The 15,849-nt window shown below is 50.3% G+C and overlaps 1 protein-coding gene across 9 annotated transcripts in view; it reads right to left on the bottom strand.

Moving 5' to 3' along the window:
• The window catches only part of LOC135896929 (zinc finger protein 236-like), a 159,735-nt gene extending 159,382 nt beyond the window's left edge, over positions 1 to 353 (bottom strand). For 5 of the 9 annotated variants that reach the window (XM_070530766.1, XM_070530768.1, XM_065425466.2 and 2 more), the window contains exon 1: positions 156 to 353. The gene's annotated coding sequence lies outside the window, so the exon portion shown is untranslated. The remainder of the gene's footprint in view (positions 1 to 155) is intronic. The other 4 variants (XM_065425462.2, XM_065425463.2, XM_065425461.2 and 1 more) reach the window with 2 other exon arrangements.
• Positions 354 to 15,849: the final 15,496 nt, after the last annotated feature.

The raw sequence follows: 15,849 nt of genomic DNA, 5'->3' as shown, positions 1-15,849 counted from the left end.
ATTTGCATGAACAACGTATCAATCCGCCCGAATGAAATATTTCACACTACATTCATCCGCTACGCGAAGTCTGCTACCGGGTGTCCTCGAAAGCTCGAATTCACAATGTACCATCAAAGCACGATAACGAGGGGACCAAAATAAAGAAAACGTACCGTAGAAGGGTCAACAAAGTGAAGGCGGTGCAACAATTCTTTTTAAGAGCGTATTTTTTCGCAAAATGGCGATCAACAAGGGGCCCGGATGTCACCAACGTGTGGCTAGATGGCGCAGCCTGCATGAACACAGTGAGCTCGTTAACATATGAGCGGAGTGGACGTATGGGCTAAATTTAATTGTAAGAGCCGATGCTGTTAACCGCGTCGTGTAACGCTATTGTTAGTTACGATGAACAGCGGCTAGACTGCCGTTTCCTTACACAGGTTATTTGCTGGTGCTAAAAATTGATCGAGCCAAAAATGTCATTGTATCAATGCTGTGGTTTTTTTTTTTTTTTTTTTTGCGGTGAGCCTTTCAATCACGTTGCGGAAACATGTACAAGTTCGCTGAAATGCGCTTCTAAATTTTTCGTTCGTTCGAGCGTGTCCTCTTTCACACGCAAACATATCCGCCACACGATGCTTCTATCTTTACTTTCCCATACTAGTTTCGGGCTGGTGGTTTATTTGCCACTCGATGCGCGTCCACGGCGGGCTGTCAATCGGCTGCATGATACTCCACAACGCTTACTTTTATTATGATACATCGCACTAACCGCCACAATGGCCAGCCAGTGCAAAGACCACCAGGAAGAGATGAAACAAGTGACCTTTTTCTCGTTCAAAATTGTCGATGCCGCTGCATCAAAACTTTACAAATGGGCAAAATTCCTGTATGAGAATTTTGGGCTTTAAAAAGTTAATCCGTGTCTAAAAATCACGGAATGAAACCGCAAATGCCTCGACGTGACGAATAATTGATGATAACAGCGTCAACTGGGATCGTTTATCAGGCCACTTCAAAACGCGCGCTAAGATATCGATAGCTAGGCGAGCGCTGCCAGGGGCGCGATTTTGTAGAAATGACTTTTTTCATGCCAATGCCCTTTCGCGTGACGTCGGCGATATTGGAAATTGTGGTTGCGTAAGCACGACGTTTCTTGGATCGTCCAATCAGAAGCTCCTTTCATTGGCGACAAAAGAGTGGCGGTAGGGACATTAATCCAGGGCGGACACCGAGCTCTGTCATGGAGCGAGCAAAAGAAAAGCTCGCAGAAAATGGCCAAGTGCGCAACGCAACCTTGCCATAGTAGCAGGTGGGCTAAATGACGTGCTAAACAGGAAAGGGACTTCGAAAATGACGTCGTAAACAGGAAAGACCAGCGCTTGGCAAAGGGGATGGACGACTTGCGCGAGCTATCCCCTCAGGTGCAGATCGTACGTGGTGTGCACGGTGCCGGAGATGTCTGTAGGTGACAGTCACATACAAGGAGCCGTAGTGGCTGCTAATGAGGCGATATGAAAAATGAGCCGAGAGAAAGGCTTCGAGGTTGTCGAAGTAAAGGGGGAAGTGAGAAGGTGTGGTGGTTTTAAACGAGACGGGATCCACTTCAATTACAGGCTTGCACGAGAAGTGGGATGGCGACTTGCTGGTCGCGCTGTTGCTTCTTTAGGGGGCCCACGGGCGCTCAGGAGGCCAGAGTAGGTAGTAATGAAGAAGGTCCCCTAAGGGAACCTTAGTATAGCATCACCGTCAATAACAGAAAAAGGAGGAAAGCAAGAAAAAGAGCTCGCCATGCAATAGGCTACATAAACATGCAGGGCGGCAGAAGAAAGGAAAAGTGGACAGAGATTGAGGAGCAGTTACATAGAGAACAAATAGGGGTGTATGCGGTTACAGAAACGCACCTTAGAGACTTAGAAGAGCCGCCAGTTATTGAGAATTATGTTTGGGAAGGGTGCAACAGAACTAAGTCGGAAAGAAAGTGAGGGGGAGTCGGAATGCTCATCCATCAGGGAGCCAAATGGAAAAGAGTAAATTCAAAATGTCAAGAGCAGCTTTGGTTATCAGGTACAATGAGTGGGGAAAAAACTTGGCTGGGCGTTACGTATTTGTGCACCGGAAATAATTGCAAAGAGAAGAATAAAGATTTAGTGGAATGCATAAGCGCTGATATTAAGGGTTTCGGGAATGGTGCTGAAATTATCCTATTAGGTGACATGAATTCCCACATACAGGATTTAGATGGCTATACCGACAACAACAGGAAGTCAATGCTAGACCTTTCTGAGCAACATAACCTCGTTATTGTGAATACTAAGTGTGAAGGGCAGATCACGTGGGAAGTGGGAAACCGGCAATCGACCATTGATTACTGTCTGATGACAGAAGGAATTCATGATCAGTTGAGAGAAATGGTCATTGATGAGGAAGGGTATAACAGCATAGGGAGTGACCATAAATCCATCATTTTAAAAATGGGATATGTAGTTGGGAAAGAGACCAAGGAGAACAAAATGGCCAGTCCAAATTTGAAGGCTGAACAAATAGCAAATATAGTCACTAGAGTCGAGGAAGAAATTGGCAAATGGCCAAGTAAGGAGTGGGAATATGGTGAGCTTCTAAGTGTAATAACGACAGAAATACGGAAAGAGAAACAACATGTTCGTTGGAAAGGAAAAAAGAAACCGAAAAGCTGGTGGAACAAGGAGATACGAGAAGCGATCGCCGAACGACAGAAAGTATCTCGAGAGCACAGGCAGGCAAAGAAGGCGCAGTTGCCACAGGATGAAGAAACCAGTAAATGGGAAATATACCGGGAGAGAAAGTCTATGGTTCAAATACTGGTGCAAGCAAAATTAAAAGGTGAAAGTGAACGTTGATTGTGTGAAATACCTGATAAAAAGAAGGCCGCACCTAGGATATTTTGGAACCACATAAAATTTTTAGGCAGGAAGTCAACAACAATACAACAACATATCCTAGACGAAGATGGGAAACAGACTCGAAGGAGAAGCGGTAATAAATTACATCCGAAAAATAACAGCCCAATCTTTCCAAACCAATGACGAGGTTGTATTTGAAGAAAAAAAGAGCATGAAAGAGACCCAGGTGGAAAAGCAGCTGGTGCTGACATATTTCAACTGGAAGAAAGCCGAAGAGATAATTCCTAAGCGCACAGCCACAGGGCTAGACGAGGTTCCCGTTAGGCTGATAAATGTAGTAGGACCAAAAATTAAGGAAGCTCTGGTGAAAGCAGTGGGAAAAAAAAAACTTTAAAAGGTAGACGAATACCAGACAGTTGGCGACAAAGTAGAATGAATTTAATTTATGAAGGTAAGGGGGAGAAAGATAGAATTGACTCGTATAGACCGTTGACCATTACATCGATAATATACAGGCTAGCAATGCAGGCAATCCAATTAAAGCTGCAAGCATGGGCAGAGAATAATGGCATTTTGGGAGAGAATGGCTTCAGAATAGGTAGGCGTTTAGATGATAACTTATTTGTTCTTACTCAGTGTATTGAAATATGAAAAGTAGAAAGCAGACCGTTATATATGTGGCCTATTTAGACATTACAGGAGGCTATGACAACCGCAACATTTTGCGGAATATTCTGGAAGGGTGACAATTGTCTACAGCTTTTGAGAGAAATTTACCTAGAAAATACCGTTTGCGTTGAATAGGAAGGGATAAGGAGCGAGGAGAAAGTTGATATCAGCAAGGGACTGACGCAGGGGTGCCTTTTATCCCCACTGATGTTTATGATGTACATGGTGAGGATGGAGATGGCGCTAGAAGGAAGTAATATCGGCTTTAATCTCTCATACAAACAGGCGGGTACAGTAGTAGAGTAGTAGCTTCCAGGTTGATTTTATGCGGACGACATTGTGTTGCTAGCTAACACGCAAAATGTTTTGCAACGTCTGGCTAATATCTGTGGACAGGAAGGCAACAATTTAGCTTTGAAACAACAATTTAGTGTTAGAAAATCAGGTGTTATGGTATTAAGTGAAAACAGCGAACAGACAGTGGCAATACAGGGCCAGGAAATACCTCGGGTAACAGAATATAAATACCTTGGTATATGGATAAACGAAGTCAATAGATATACGAAAACGCAAGAAAAAAAAAAACACAGCAACAGTGAAGGGGAAGAGAAATGGCAGCCATAATGAAGCACAGAGCGCTATTGGGATACAATAGGTATTGGGTGCTTCGAGGTATGTGGAAAAGTGTAATGGTTCCAGGACTTACTTTTAGAAATGCGGTTGTTTGCTTAAAATCAGGGGTGCGATCAGGATTCGATGTGAACCAAAGGTCAGTGGGACGCGTCGCATTGGGCGCTCACGGGAAGACTACAAATGAAGCTGTGCAGGGCGATATGGGCTGGTCTAGTTTTGAAGTGAGGGAAGCTCGCAGTAAAATTGAGTATGAAGAACGACTGAGGAATGTGGAATAAAGTAAATGGGCTGGGAGAGTGTTGAGGTATCTGTACAGGAAAAACATTGATTCACAGTGGAGGAAAAGAACTAGGAAGCTTACCAGCAAGTATGCGGTTTGTAGGGTGGACAACACAGCAACAAAGAACGTCAAGCGGAAAGTCAGAGAGGCTGAAATAATCTCATGGGTGGCGGCAATGAAAAAGAAACCTGCCATGAGTAACTACTTAAGAGGAAAAAACGAAATCAGGAAAGAAACAATTTATGATAACTCAAAGGGAAGCTCATTACTTTTCGAAGCGAGATCGAGATGCCTTAGAACACGCACCTATAAAGCGATATAAGAAGGAAGAAGCGTGTGCTTGGTGCGGTAAAGCTAGGGAAACCTGGAGCATGTTTTACTAGAATGTGAAGACGTCTACCCTGCAGTCGATTTAGGCACCACTGGCCTCCTTTAAGCCCTTGGGTTCAGCGGGCGCAGTGGAAAAGTAAACATGTACGCAATAGGGATTAGTAAGAGGCGATTAGAGGATTGGAGGAAGAAAAGTAGGGAAACGACAAAAAAAAAAAAACAGAGGCGTACAAAAGCAAAGTTCGCAATAGAGGATGAGAAAATCTGGTTGTGGAAGTTTATAGTGTTTTTTTTTTCCTTTTTTAACCTAGGTAGGATAATAGCAAGAGCTTGGTGGCGCAACCCACCGCCTCGTTACAAAGGGGACACTCATAACATCCATCCATCCATCCATCCATCCAGATCACATGTGATCACACGTGGGCCACTGGAGAGCTGCTTGGCATATCTACCGCTGTGTGCGTCCTATACCTATCTGTCGGCACCTCCAAGCTCGAGCAGAACGCCAAGCTACTTGAGTGTGTCTGCAGGGATGCGCAGATGGTGGCTTGTGACAAGGAGCTGATCATCCTTGGCGATTTCAATGGGCACATCTCGGAGTTAGATGGATATACCGACGCAAACGGTGAATTGTTACTGCAGCTCACAGAAATGCTGCATGTGACCGTCATCAATTTGGGCCCACAGTGTGTTAGGCAAATTACGTGGTGTGCCCGAGGAAGTGCATCGTCGATCGACTATGCTCTGGTGTCGTCCCATATGAGCAGCCGGATCGGAAGGCTCAACATCGACGAGGAAGGCATGTACAGCATAGGCAGTGATCATTATAGCCACAGTCTAGACCTCAGCCAGGCCCACCGTTGCGAAACGCAACCACCAAAAGCATGCGCGGTATGTACCTACCCAATGCAGCAGCAGAAACTGTCGCAAAAGAGTTTGAAGAGAGCGGCGTTCGAAGCAAGTCGGAGACGTACGAAGGATACGTGGCTGCCCTCTGAGCGGTGATGCGACGGCATATGGTGTGGAGTCGGCCATCTCAAAGAGCCAAGCGACAGCCATGGTGGGATAAAGAGGTAGCGGAGGCGTGGCGTGCGCGTCGGCAGGTGAATCGAACCATCGCGTCGCGGCAAAAACATTAGATGCAGATGAACATGCAGCCGCATGGAAGCTGTATCTTCAAAAGAAGCATATAATGCAGTCGCTAGTCCAATTCAAATTGGCTGACGCGAACAGGATACTGATGCACAGCCTCCGTGGAGACGGCAAATCAGCGCAGCAGAAGTTCTGGCGCTACGTGCGGTCTTTAGACAGACGTGACAAGCCTCTGCAGAAACTATGTGATGCCACAACAGCTAGGACAGCCAGTCCCGGATATTAAGCAGCATATGTAATTACGAGGCATCTGACTACCCTGTAAAGAAAAACCTGAGGGCGTGGCTGTTCCCGTTCCGGTGGATACCCCGAGCACACCCGCTGGAAGAAATCCTACTGACCCGGATCACGAGGGCCCAAGCTGGAGTTTCTCGCGCCTGGCGATCGATCGGGCATTGGGCCACATCAACACGAGCACCGCCACCGGATTTGACATACCTGCCAGAGTGCTCAAGTGCGTAGGTCCTGGATCAAGAGAACAGCTTGCCAGCCTGTTCACCGAAATCATCGAAGGAGCGCGGATTCCGGAGGATTGGAGACGTGGCAAGGTGTTCCTAATGCCCAAATGTGGCGGCCAAGCAGACAACGTCCAAGATTACCGCCCGATCACAGTCACGGGTGTCCTATACCGCGTCTTCGCACACGTGTTGAAATGCTGGATCGGCTCCTGGGCGGAGTCCGGGCGTCTCTTAACGGAGCTGCAGAATGGGTTTCGCAAGGACAGGCGCCTTGAGGACAATTTGTTCATTCTCTCTCAGTGTAGTGAAATAACACGAAAAGAAGGTCGCATACTACTGTGCTGCTTCCTCGACGTTGAAAAAGCGTACGACAATGTCCCACACAACATGCTCTTTGAGCGCTTGTCGGCTCTGCAGCTTCCCACAAATACAATTACAGCGCGGTTTGGAGACGTTGAGACAGGGGCGATCGGAGTGCACAAGGGACTTCGCCAGGGCTGCCCGCTCTCGCAAATACTATACCTCCTTTATGTGGCGAATATGGAAAAGGAGCTGATCAAGTCGAACCTTCGATTCGGGCTGACGTACGGCACATCTGGAGTGGACGAAAGACGTCGCCTGCGGGGTCTAGCCTTCGCAGACGACCGGCTGCTCATGGCGGAACGGACAGAGGACCTGCAGGCGACGTTCGACCTCTGTTCGTTGGAGATAAATAACCTCGGATTGCATTTCAACCCACGGAAGACCACAGTTGTCCAGCTGGAGGGCGAGAAATCCGACGGGCTAGTCCTGACCCTGTATGAAGATATGTTGACCATTAGCACTGCATACAACTATCTCGGAGTGACAATGTGCGACGAGGCTGACATGTACGCCCATCACGTGGCAGGGCCGCTATTTTGTAGCGATGTCTTATGCCTTATTCTATGCTATTATCATCCACCACACACGGCCGCCTGATACCGTTAATAATGTGGGCAGACCGTCGCTCTGACCACTGGCCAAGCGCGAAAAGCCTGAAAAAGCATAGAATCGGAAAAGGCATCGCTACAAAATACCGGCCCAGGTCTATGCAACTCGGCCCTTCGGGTACAGTGTGTCCTTCGTCGACGAAGCTTATGAGGCTGCAACCGCTACGTGATGGTTAGGGATTTGTGGACGCTAGTACATGTCCCGAGCATAACCTTCGCAAACGCGGTGGTCTGCTTCCCAGCAGCGACGCGGGAATGGCTGGAAAGGCGGCAACACGAAGTTGGTCGGACTGCTCAGGGATGTCATGGCAGGATTTCTATAGAAGCAATCCAGGGCGACTTGGGCTGGTCCTCTTTTGAAGTGAGGGAAGCCTCCAGCAAATTGGCGTACTAGGGCCGCCTCCGGTCCATACCTCGCGAACGCTGGGCACGGAAAGTTTTCGACTATTCGGCTGCAGCATGCATCCGAACGCAATGAGTTCGGCACTTATACGCCATTGAAAAGAAACATGGGCTTTTTCAGACCCCGGTACAGGTGAACCAGAGGACAACTTATGTAAAGGCTGTGCGCGAACGTGTGCGCGAAGAGGAGGAGGCGAGGTGACGGGCAGCAATGGAACAAATGGCCACCTTAGATGTGTACCGCCAGCACAAGAGACACATCGAGGCCGTCTCGTGGTATGACAATAGTCGGGGCAGTGCGCTGATGTTTGAGGCGCGGGCGGGAGCGCTGCGCACGCTTGTGTATCGCCGCTGCTTCGACAGCTCTCCGGCCACTCAATCCGCCCGATGAAGAGCGTGCGAATTGGGTATGGAAAATACGGAGCACCTTGTGCTACAATGCCCGAAGTTGCTCCCTCGCCCATGAGAGGAAGTCACCCTCCTACAGGCTCTCGGATTTGTGCCCGTTGAAGCAGGGCGCGGCGCTGCGGTTACTTCGATCACCAAGGCTCGACTTCAGATGTGGTTGAAATTGGCCAGCCAGTGACAGTTGCCCTCTTTCTTCTCTCCCCTTTCCCAATGGATCCGTCTCTTTCTGTCTTGAAACTTTTCGGCCAGGACACAGAGAGTGTGACCACCCGTTCCAAAGGGGAGGGCCACTACGATCATCGTCACGATCATCATCAGCGACGGGAGTAAGTGAGTGAGTGAGTGAGTGTGCGGGAGGAGAGGGAGAACGGGGGGTCTCGACGTGTGGTCGGGTGGTGTGTACGAGTGGCGTGCGGAAATAAAGCACAATTTCGGGAAGAGCATGCGCCGTGTCGTCGAGCGTGACAAGTGGGGGCCCGTCCGGGATTTACGTAGACATGGAGACTGTGAACGTTCCCGAAGAATTAGTGCAGCATCTGCTGGGGCAGACGGAAGGATCCACCATATACGCGAGCAAATCGCGGCAGCGGTCAAAGACTGATGGTGGCCGAGGCAGTGCCTACGGCTTCTACGACAACGGCGGCGGCGGTTCAACCGGCGACCGACTGCGCTCCACAAAAGGTCAGCCAGGTCAGCCTCCAAGGTATAAGGGGTTCAACGACCCTCATTCCCCCGAGGAATTTTTGGACCGGCTTGAAACCTTTTGTTTGGTTACGCACATTGTGCCCGCTACGCTGGAAGGTAGCGCGAAATTGTGGTGGCGATTTGTGAACTGGTTTGCGTCGTGGGAGGAGTTCACTGCGGCGTTTATTGCGGATTTCTCCATTGATGCGAAGCGCCTCTTGAGACAAGAGCTGGAGCTCCGGACGCAACACCCCCTAGAAAATTTTTAAAAATTCATATGTGAAAGCTCGTTAATTCGAACTTCAATAATTCGAATTTATGGATAATTCGAACTGTACGATTTGGTCCGGCCAAGCTCCACAGAAGTCTACGTATAAAAAAGTGCGTTAATTCGAACGCGAGAAGGTTCCCTCACGGATAATTCGAACTACGCTCGCCTGGCACACGGCCAGAGAAACGCGCCTACGGCCTACACACAAGGCTGTATCGCCTCCTAAACGGAGAGAACGGCGAGAGAAGGCAAAATCGGAAAAAAATCTAACCGACGCGGGGTCAGCCAGAAGGCAGCGGCGGCTGCCGCCTCTCCGTTCTACGTAACCTCCGAGACTTCTTGCCCGTTGCGAATCTCGGAGGCTTTGCAAATCTTGTACAGCTGCTAATGTTGTGCGGAGATGGCACGGCAAGCGCCAAAACACAGCGAATCAAGTACGTCGCAGCTGCGCTTGCAATCAAAAACTAACGAATCAGGGCCTTCGCCACCTTCACATGTTCGGCGTCTTCGTCTCGGCAGTCTTCATCGGTTGTGTACCTCTGTTTTCAGCTTAGGAGGTATCGGCCGTCGCGATTCATTGTGATGGTGTTAAGCCTCGGCTAACGTTCGTTTCTGTGGACATCGGTGGTGTGGCACAGTCGGACCCAGAGCTTCGACTTGAATATGGCGTGTGCCCGCGGCACACGCCATCACTTTCTGACACGCCAAATTTCTGACATTACCTACTGCTTCCAAATCGCAGTGTACTGTTGCTCTCCTTCACTTTCGTTAGTTCGAACTTTCGTTAATTCGAACTGAAGCGGCTTCCCCATGCGGTTCGAATTAACGAGCTTTTACTGTATACAATCGCGGCCTACTATGTACGACTGGATTGGCGGCGAAATGCCCGAGTCGGAAAAGGTTGACCGCGTGCTGTGGCAGATACACCCGCAACTCCTGGATTTGATTCCCAAGTCAATACAGGGACACATGCCCGTGGTGTGGTGCAATACCCACACTTTATCACATCACATGGGAGTGCAATAAGAATAAGGAATTCCACAAAATAGAAAATCCGAGTGCAGAGCAGTGGGAGAGCGTGCTCTCCAGCGGCGACCCTAGCCTCCAACGGAAGCTGGTGGACCATGCCCGACGAGCAGCCACGCTCAGTGGTGCCCTGGAATAGGGGCGCCAACCATGCAGGCCGGAGATCTTCATCAACCAATAGAAGATCAAGACATCCGGCACGACCGCTGAATGACTCTTTCTAGAGTAATAAAGTTTACTTCCTCCTCCTCCTCACCAGTCTCGCGGAGTTGGCGAAGGCCGCTGACGGCCTCATGGTACATTTCTGGAGGCGCATGCAGTACAAGCCACCACCAGCTCCGACAGACCAAGTGGCGAGGTATTTGGCCTTCCAGTCGGCTATAAACGTGGCCGGCCTGCCGGGAACACAACCCGGAGGTACGATCACAAGCTGCAGCGGCTGCCGCGCCGTTCCAGTATTTGCCGGCGGCATCCCCCTGGCCGTTGCAACCTGCGGCGATACAGCCCTCCTACCACCGAGACCAATTGCACGGATTGGCCGCATTCGCCACATCTCTCAGCGCCGTCACAGCCGCAAAGGTACCAACCGCTTGACCACGGAGGATTCACCTGCCATCGCTGCGGAGGCGTCGGTCACATAGCTCGCGAGTGCCCTACAGGTCGGCGTGGCGGCCCGCCCTGCTGCTACCAATGTAACGGGATCGGACATATTCGCTCGCAGTGTACGGGAAATGGGGGACGGTAGGTGCTACACCGGCAAGCACCTACGAGACTGCGCTGCAAGTAGCGGCCTTGGCCGGCAGCAAGGAGCCTCTCATGGATGTGTAGATTGGGAGGACGACGTTCCAGGCCCTACTGGACACAGGCTCGTGTGTGAGCTTGCTTGGAGCACCGGCGGTAAGGGTAGCGGTCTAGGCGGGCGCCAAACTCGACACAGGCACAAGGATTCCGGCTGGCAACAGGACCCAGCTCTGTCAACGACTTCCCTCAAGTGCAAAGTAATGTGGGCCACAAGCAGCGGCAGTCAACGCTTCCTGTGTATGCCAGACTTGTGTCGGGACATTGTGCTGGGCAGAGATTTTTTGACAGCAACAGGCATCTCTTTACATGTATCGCTGGGTGGATGGACTATTGGACCCGATCCACAGGGCATGGTGTAATTTGCTATGCGCGGAAAGGACCCAGCGACAGCACTTGCAATAGAAGATGGAGAATCGTACCGCTTGCACAGCCTCTTTAAGAAGTGCTTGTAGTTCTAGGCATAGGGAACATGCATCAGGCTGGCACCAAGGAACTACAGCCAAGCATGATAAAGTTCTCGATGACTTTAGCCATCTGTTTACTACAATTCCGGGATGTACCGCTCTGGCTCAGCAACGCATTGACACAGGGGACAGTGCGCCCGTGAGATGCAAGCTACCTCCAGTGAATGCGAAGAAGCCAAAGATCATCGAGGGCTGTGTGGATGGCCTCCTAGAACAGGGCCTTATAAGACGAACACCAGCCCTTGGACTAGCGCCCCAGTGCTCGTTGCAAAGAAGTCTGGAGGCTACCGGCTCGCTGCAGACTACTGGCCGTTAAATGCACGCACCCGAGTACCTGCCTACCCAATACCTCGAACAGACTGGCTGCTAGCGCAATTGGGCTGCGCAATCTGGTTTTCCAGCTTTGATCTCTCCCATGGGTTTTTTTTTCAAACTCCCGTTTGCGAGGCTGACATAGTTTGCGAGGCTGACATAGCTAAAACGGCCTTCATTTGCCATCAATGTACAGTACATTTGAGTTTACGAGGATGCCCTTCGGGGTGACAGGCGGCCCAGCAACTTTTCAAGCCCTGATGTACCGGGTACTGCAAGGAATCAATCACCACTTTGCTATGGCGTTTTTAGATGTTCTTGTCTACTCGGAGACACTGGAGGACCATGTTGAGCATGTAAGGGAGTGCTGCAACGCATTGAGGGTGCTGGCCTTACGACTAATCCAGATAAAATACAGGTCTGGCGTCACTCCCTCAAACTTTTAGCCCACATCCTCTCCCCTGGGCAGTGCAGACCAGATGAACAGAAAGTGCCTGCGGTGCTGGATTACCCAAGACCCAGCACAGTTTAGCAGTTGCAAGCCATCCTGGGACTTCCCGGCTACTATAGAAGCTTCATCCCTCACTTCTCACCGACGGCACATCCACTGACCAACCTTTGGAGAAGAACGAGCCATGGCAGTGGGAGGAGTGCCAAGAGCAGACTTTCACTGCACTCAAGTAGACCTTAGCTCAGGATGCTGTTATAAGCCTCCCGGATCTAAATCGACCCTTTGTGGTGGAGACAGATGCAAGTGGCATTGGAATTGCAGCTGTGCTACTGCAGGCTGGCCCTGATGGACTACAGCCTGTTTCCTTCATTAGCAGAGTCCTCACAGCAGCCGAGAGACATACTGTCCAGGAGTGAGAATGCCTGGCAGTAATCTGGGCAGTGGACAAGTTCAGGGCATATCTTGAATATACGGGGTTTGAGATACACTGTGACCACTTCTCCCAGGCATGGATGTGTAATAGCGACCAAGCTTCACCCAGGGTCAAGCGTTGGATTCTTCGGATGCAGGGCTTCAAATGGCGAATCAAGCACAGATGAGGCCTTGAGTAGAGCCCCTCTCCAGTGTGCAGACAGCCCAAGTGACAACCTGCATGAGACGCTGTTCCCCCTTGCTGCTCCAGAACCTGAAGGCAAAATAACATTTGATGAAGTAGCCGTCCTCGGAGAATGACTCTTCGCTATTGAGCGACAATTACAGCTTGTACAATAACAGGCTCGTGATGACCGCCTCTTAAAGCTGAAAGCAGTAGTCCAAAGGACTCAGCTCCCAAGCTCGGACCCTGATCGCCTTTTTCGCGATCTGGCAGAAACAACGGAACTGCAGGCAAGCAGACTGCTGGTTCAGCAAAGAGGCAACAAAAAGGTAGCGTGGCTACCTAATCACTTGCGGCAGCTGGCATTGAAGATGGCCCATGAACATCCCACTGCGGGCCATGTTGGATTCTTCAAAAGAGGCGTGTTGCTGCACGATTCGTCTGGCTGGGCATGCAAGCGGACATATCAAAGTATGTGCAATGCTGTACTGTCTGTCAGCGCACAAAAGCTTGGCGCAAGAAACCGGAAGGCCTCATGAGCCCATGGGACAGTGGGCAACATAACCCATGGAAGAACTCAGTGTCGACATTATCAGGCCCTTGCCATCTACACCTCAGGGCCACAAATACTTGCTGGTAGTTATTGATAAATTTACCAAGTTTCCAGAGCTTTTCCCGCTACGAGCAGCAACAAATGCAAAAATACTAAGTGCATGGTGCAAGTCTTCTGCCGCCATGGCACACCTGTGACCATCACCAGCGACAATGGCAAGCCCTTAGCACACTATGGCACCTCTTGAAACACTGGGGCACCAAAGATCGTCACACGGTGCCTTACTGGCCGGCTGGCCAAATGGTGGAGCGTCACAATGACACAATTAAGCAGTGTCTACGGGCATACTGCTCCAACCACGAAGACTGGGACCGGCATATACCCGAGATCGGCCTTGCCATGCGTACTGGCGAGAGCGTTGTCATTGGATATACTCCAGCATTGTGTTACGGCCGCGAGTTGCGCACCCCATGGGAACCTGCAAGTGACAAGGAGCACACGTAGCCTCTGAAAGCGGCACACCATGCACTTGCTGCAGAACTCCAGCGGTGCCTTGGAGAGGCCCTCCAATATGCCCAGTCGCACCAGGCAGCTGCTTGGAAGGTGCAGAAATCCTGTTACGACCGTCATCGGCAGCCAACGACCATCAAAGAGGGTGACCTTGTGCTCCTGGATTCTCATACCTTGAGTGATGCGGCCAAGGGCGTTTCGGCAAAATTGGCACCGCGGCGAAGTGGACCTTATTGTGTAGTGAAACGATTAGGCGACAATGATTGTTTTGAGCGCTCCTACTACAAGACGTCATCGAACTACCGCCCATGCTGATCAGTTGATAGTCTACCACGAGCCATTGCTTCTCCCTACCGGCACGGCTTCATGATTCGAGGTAATGGGGGGAGAGTTGTGACGCGCAAGGGCCAGGACAGGCGAGCCCAAAAGCCGTGATGAGGAGCCACGGTTCTCGGAGACCAAGCGCAGGATCAACAGTAGTTGACTGAGCGGAGATGTGGCGTGAGTGCGGGGAATACAGTCAATACAGCGGCGGGAGTGAGTGAGTGTGCGGGAGGAGAGGGGAGAACGGGGGGACTCGGAGTGTGGTGGGGTGTGCGGAAATAAACGACAAGTTCGGGACGAACGTGTGGTATGTCGTCGAGCGTGACATGGTTAAAACAAAATATCTAAAACAGAAAAGTTAGAAGCAACGCAGAAACACAACCAGTACCGCAAGTCTTTGTTCCTTTCAGCAGACGCAGACGGTTACAAGCACGTTGCAAACTTGGGCCACATCGACTATCCCACCTTCGGTTGCTCCGCAGACATTTGGTTTCGCAGACATTTGAAGCCGCGGAAGATGTGCCTTCATTCGATCACTCGACGGCCGGTTGTTTGCACCAAGAACTTTCACATTTGACCCCTCAGCTGGCAGAACAGCGCATGTATCTCACAAGCTACGCGAGCTTTCTCAAGTTGCGCAACTTGCAGCTGTCATACCATTTCTTTGCTGCACTGTCACATCCTAATCGCAACATAGAAATTTAAAAGATCTGCAATATCTACTTTGTGCTCTGCACATGGAAACCGAATGCGATGCTTATCAAGCATTTCATCGATGGTGAGGCTGTAAACATCAGGCTTTTCAGCATGTTTCCGCAAAACTGCTTCGGCTCTCTCAAGCGTTTTAAATATGTGAGCAGCTAGCCTCGTGTGTTGAGGTTTATAAAAGCAGCCTCCGATCGCGCGTCGTCTGCTCGAGCAGACGACGCGTCTCTCTCGTGTCGGAAATAGTTAGAAAATATGCGCCATGAAACCTTCCACCTGCTCAGAATTAGGCGTCTAACGAAAAAAAAAATTTTTAAGGGCATATCTTTAGGAATGGGTGTATCAATGCTGACTGAGGTCGTAAATTATTCACGCATGCGCCAGCAGAATTGGCGGAGCAAGGCCCTCTGAACACGTGCTGCTTCCAGCGGCGGCGCTCACTTCCAATCACATGAAGTGGCCGCACTCACGCCCCAGCGCGGGCGCGCCATCGGAACAAACGGGAAAGAAGTGGTTCTGGAGGAGAAAAGGAAAGGTTGACGCTATTGAACTAAAACCCCTTAGTGAAGCTTCACGGAAACAAAAGTTATGCTATGGCCAACAGTAAGCGCGTTGGCCGGGCCGCGTCTACGTGCGTGCAGGCGTACGCTCTTCTGTCGAGCCTTTAAGTGCACGTTCAAGAACCCCAGGTGGTCGAAATTTCCGGAGTCCTCCACTACGGCGTGCCTCATGATCAGAAAGTGGTTTGGGCACGTAAAACCCCATAATTTAATTTTTTTTTTGTCGAGCCTTGTTCCCTTGCACCTGATCCGCCAGCCTTCACTTCCCCGCGCCCCTCAATTACTGCAGTAAAGGAGGTTCGTCACTCTTACTCGCAGCACACGCTTCTTTCCAATCGTTCCACATGGCTATTTTACATGCCACATATGCATCATCCGATGTGAAAAGCAGAAACACTGCACATTTGTTACTGACGTGCGAGGTGT

This window comes from Dermacentor albipictus, chromosome 1, assembly GCF_038994185.2.
Source record: "Dermacentor albipictus isolate Rhodes 1998 colony chromosome 1, USDA_Dalb.pri_finalv2, whole genome shotgun sequence".
Lineage (NCBI taxonomy): Eukaryota > Metazoa > Arthropoda > Arachnida > Ixodida > Ixodidae > Dermacentor > Dermacentor albipictus.
The sequence above is the reverse complement of the archived record's forward strand: the minus strand, read 5'-3'. Positions and strand labels throughout refer to the sequence as shown.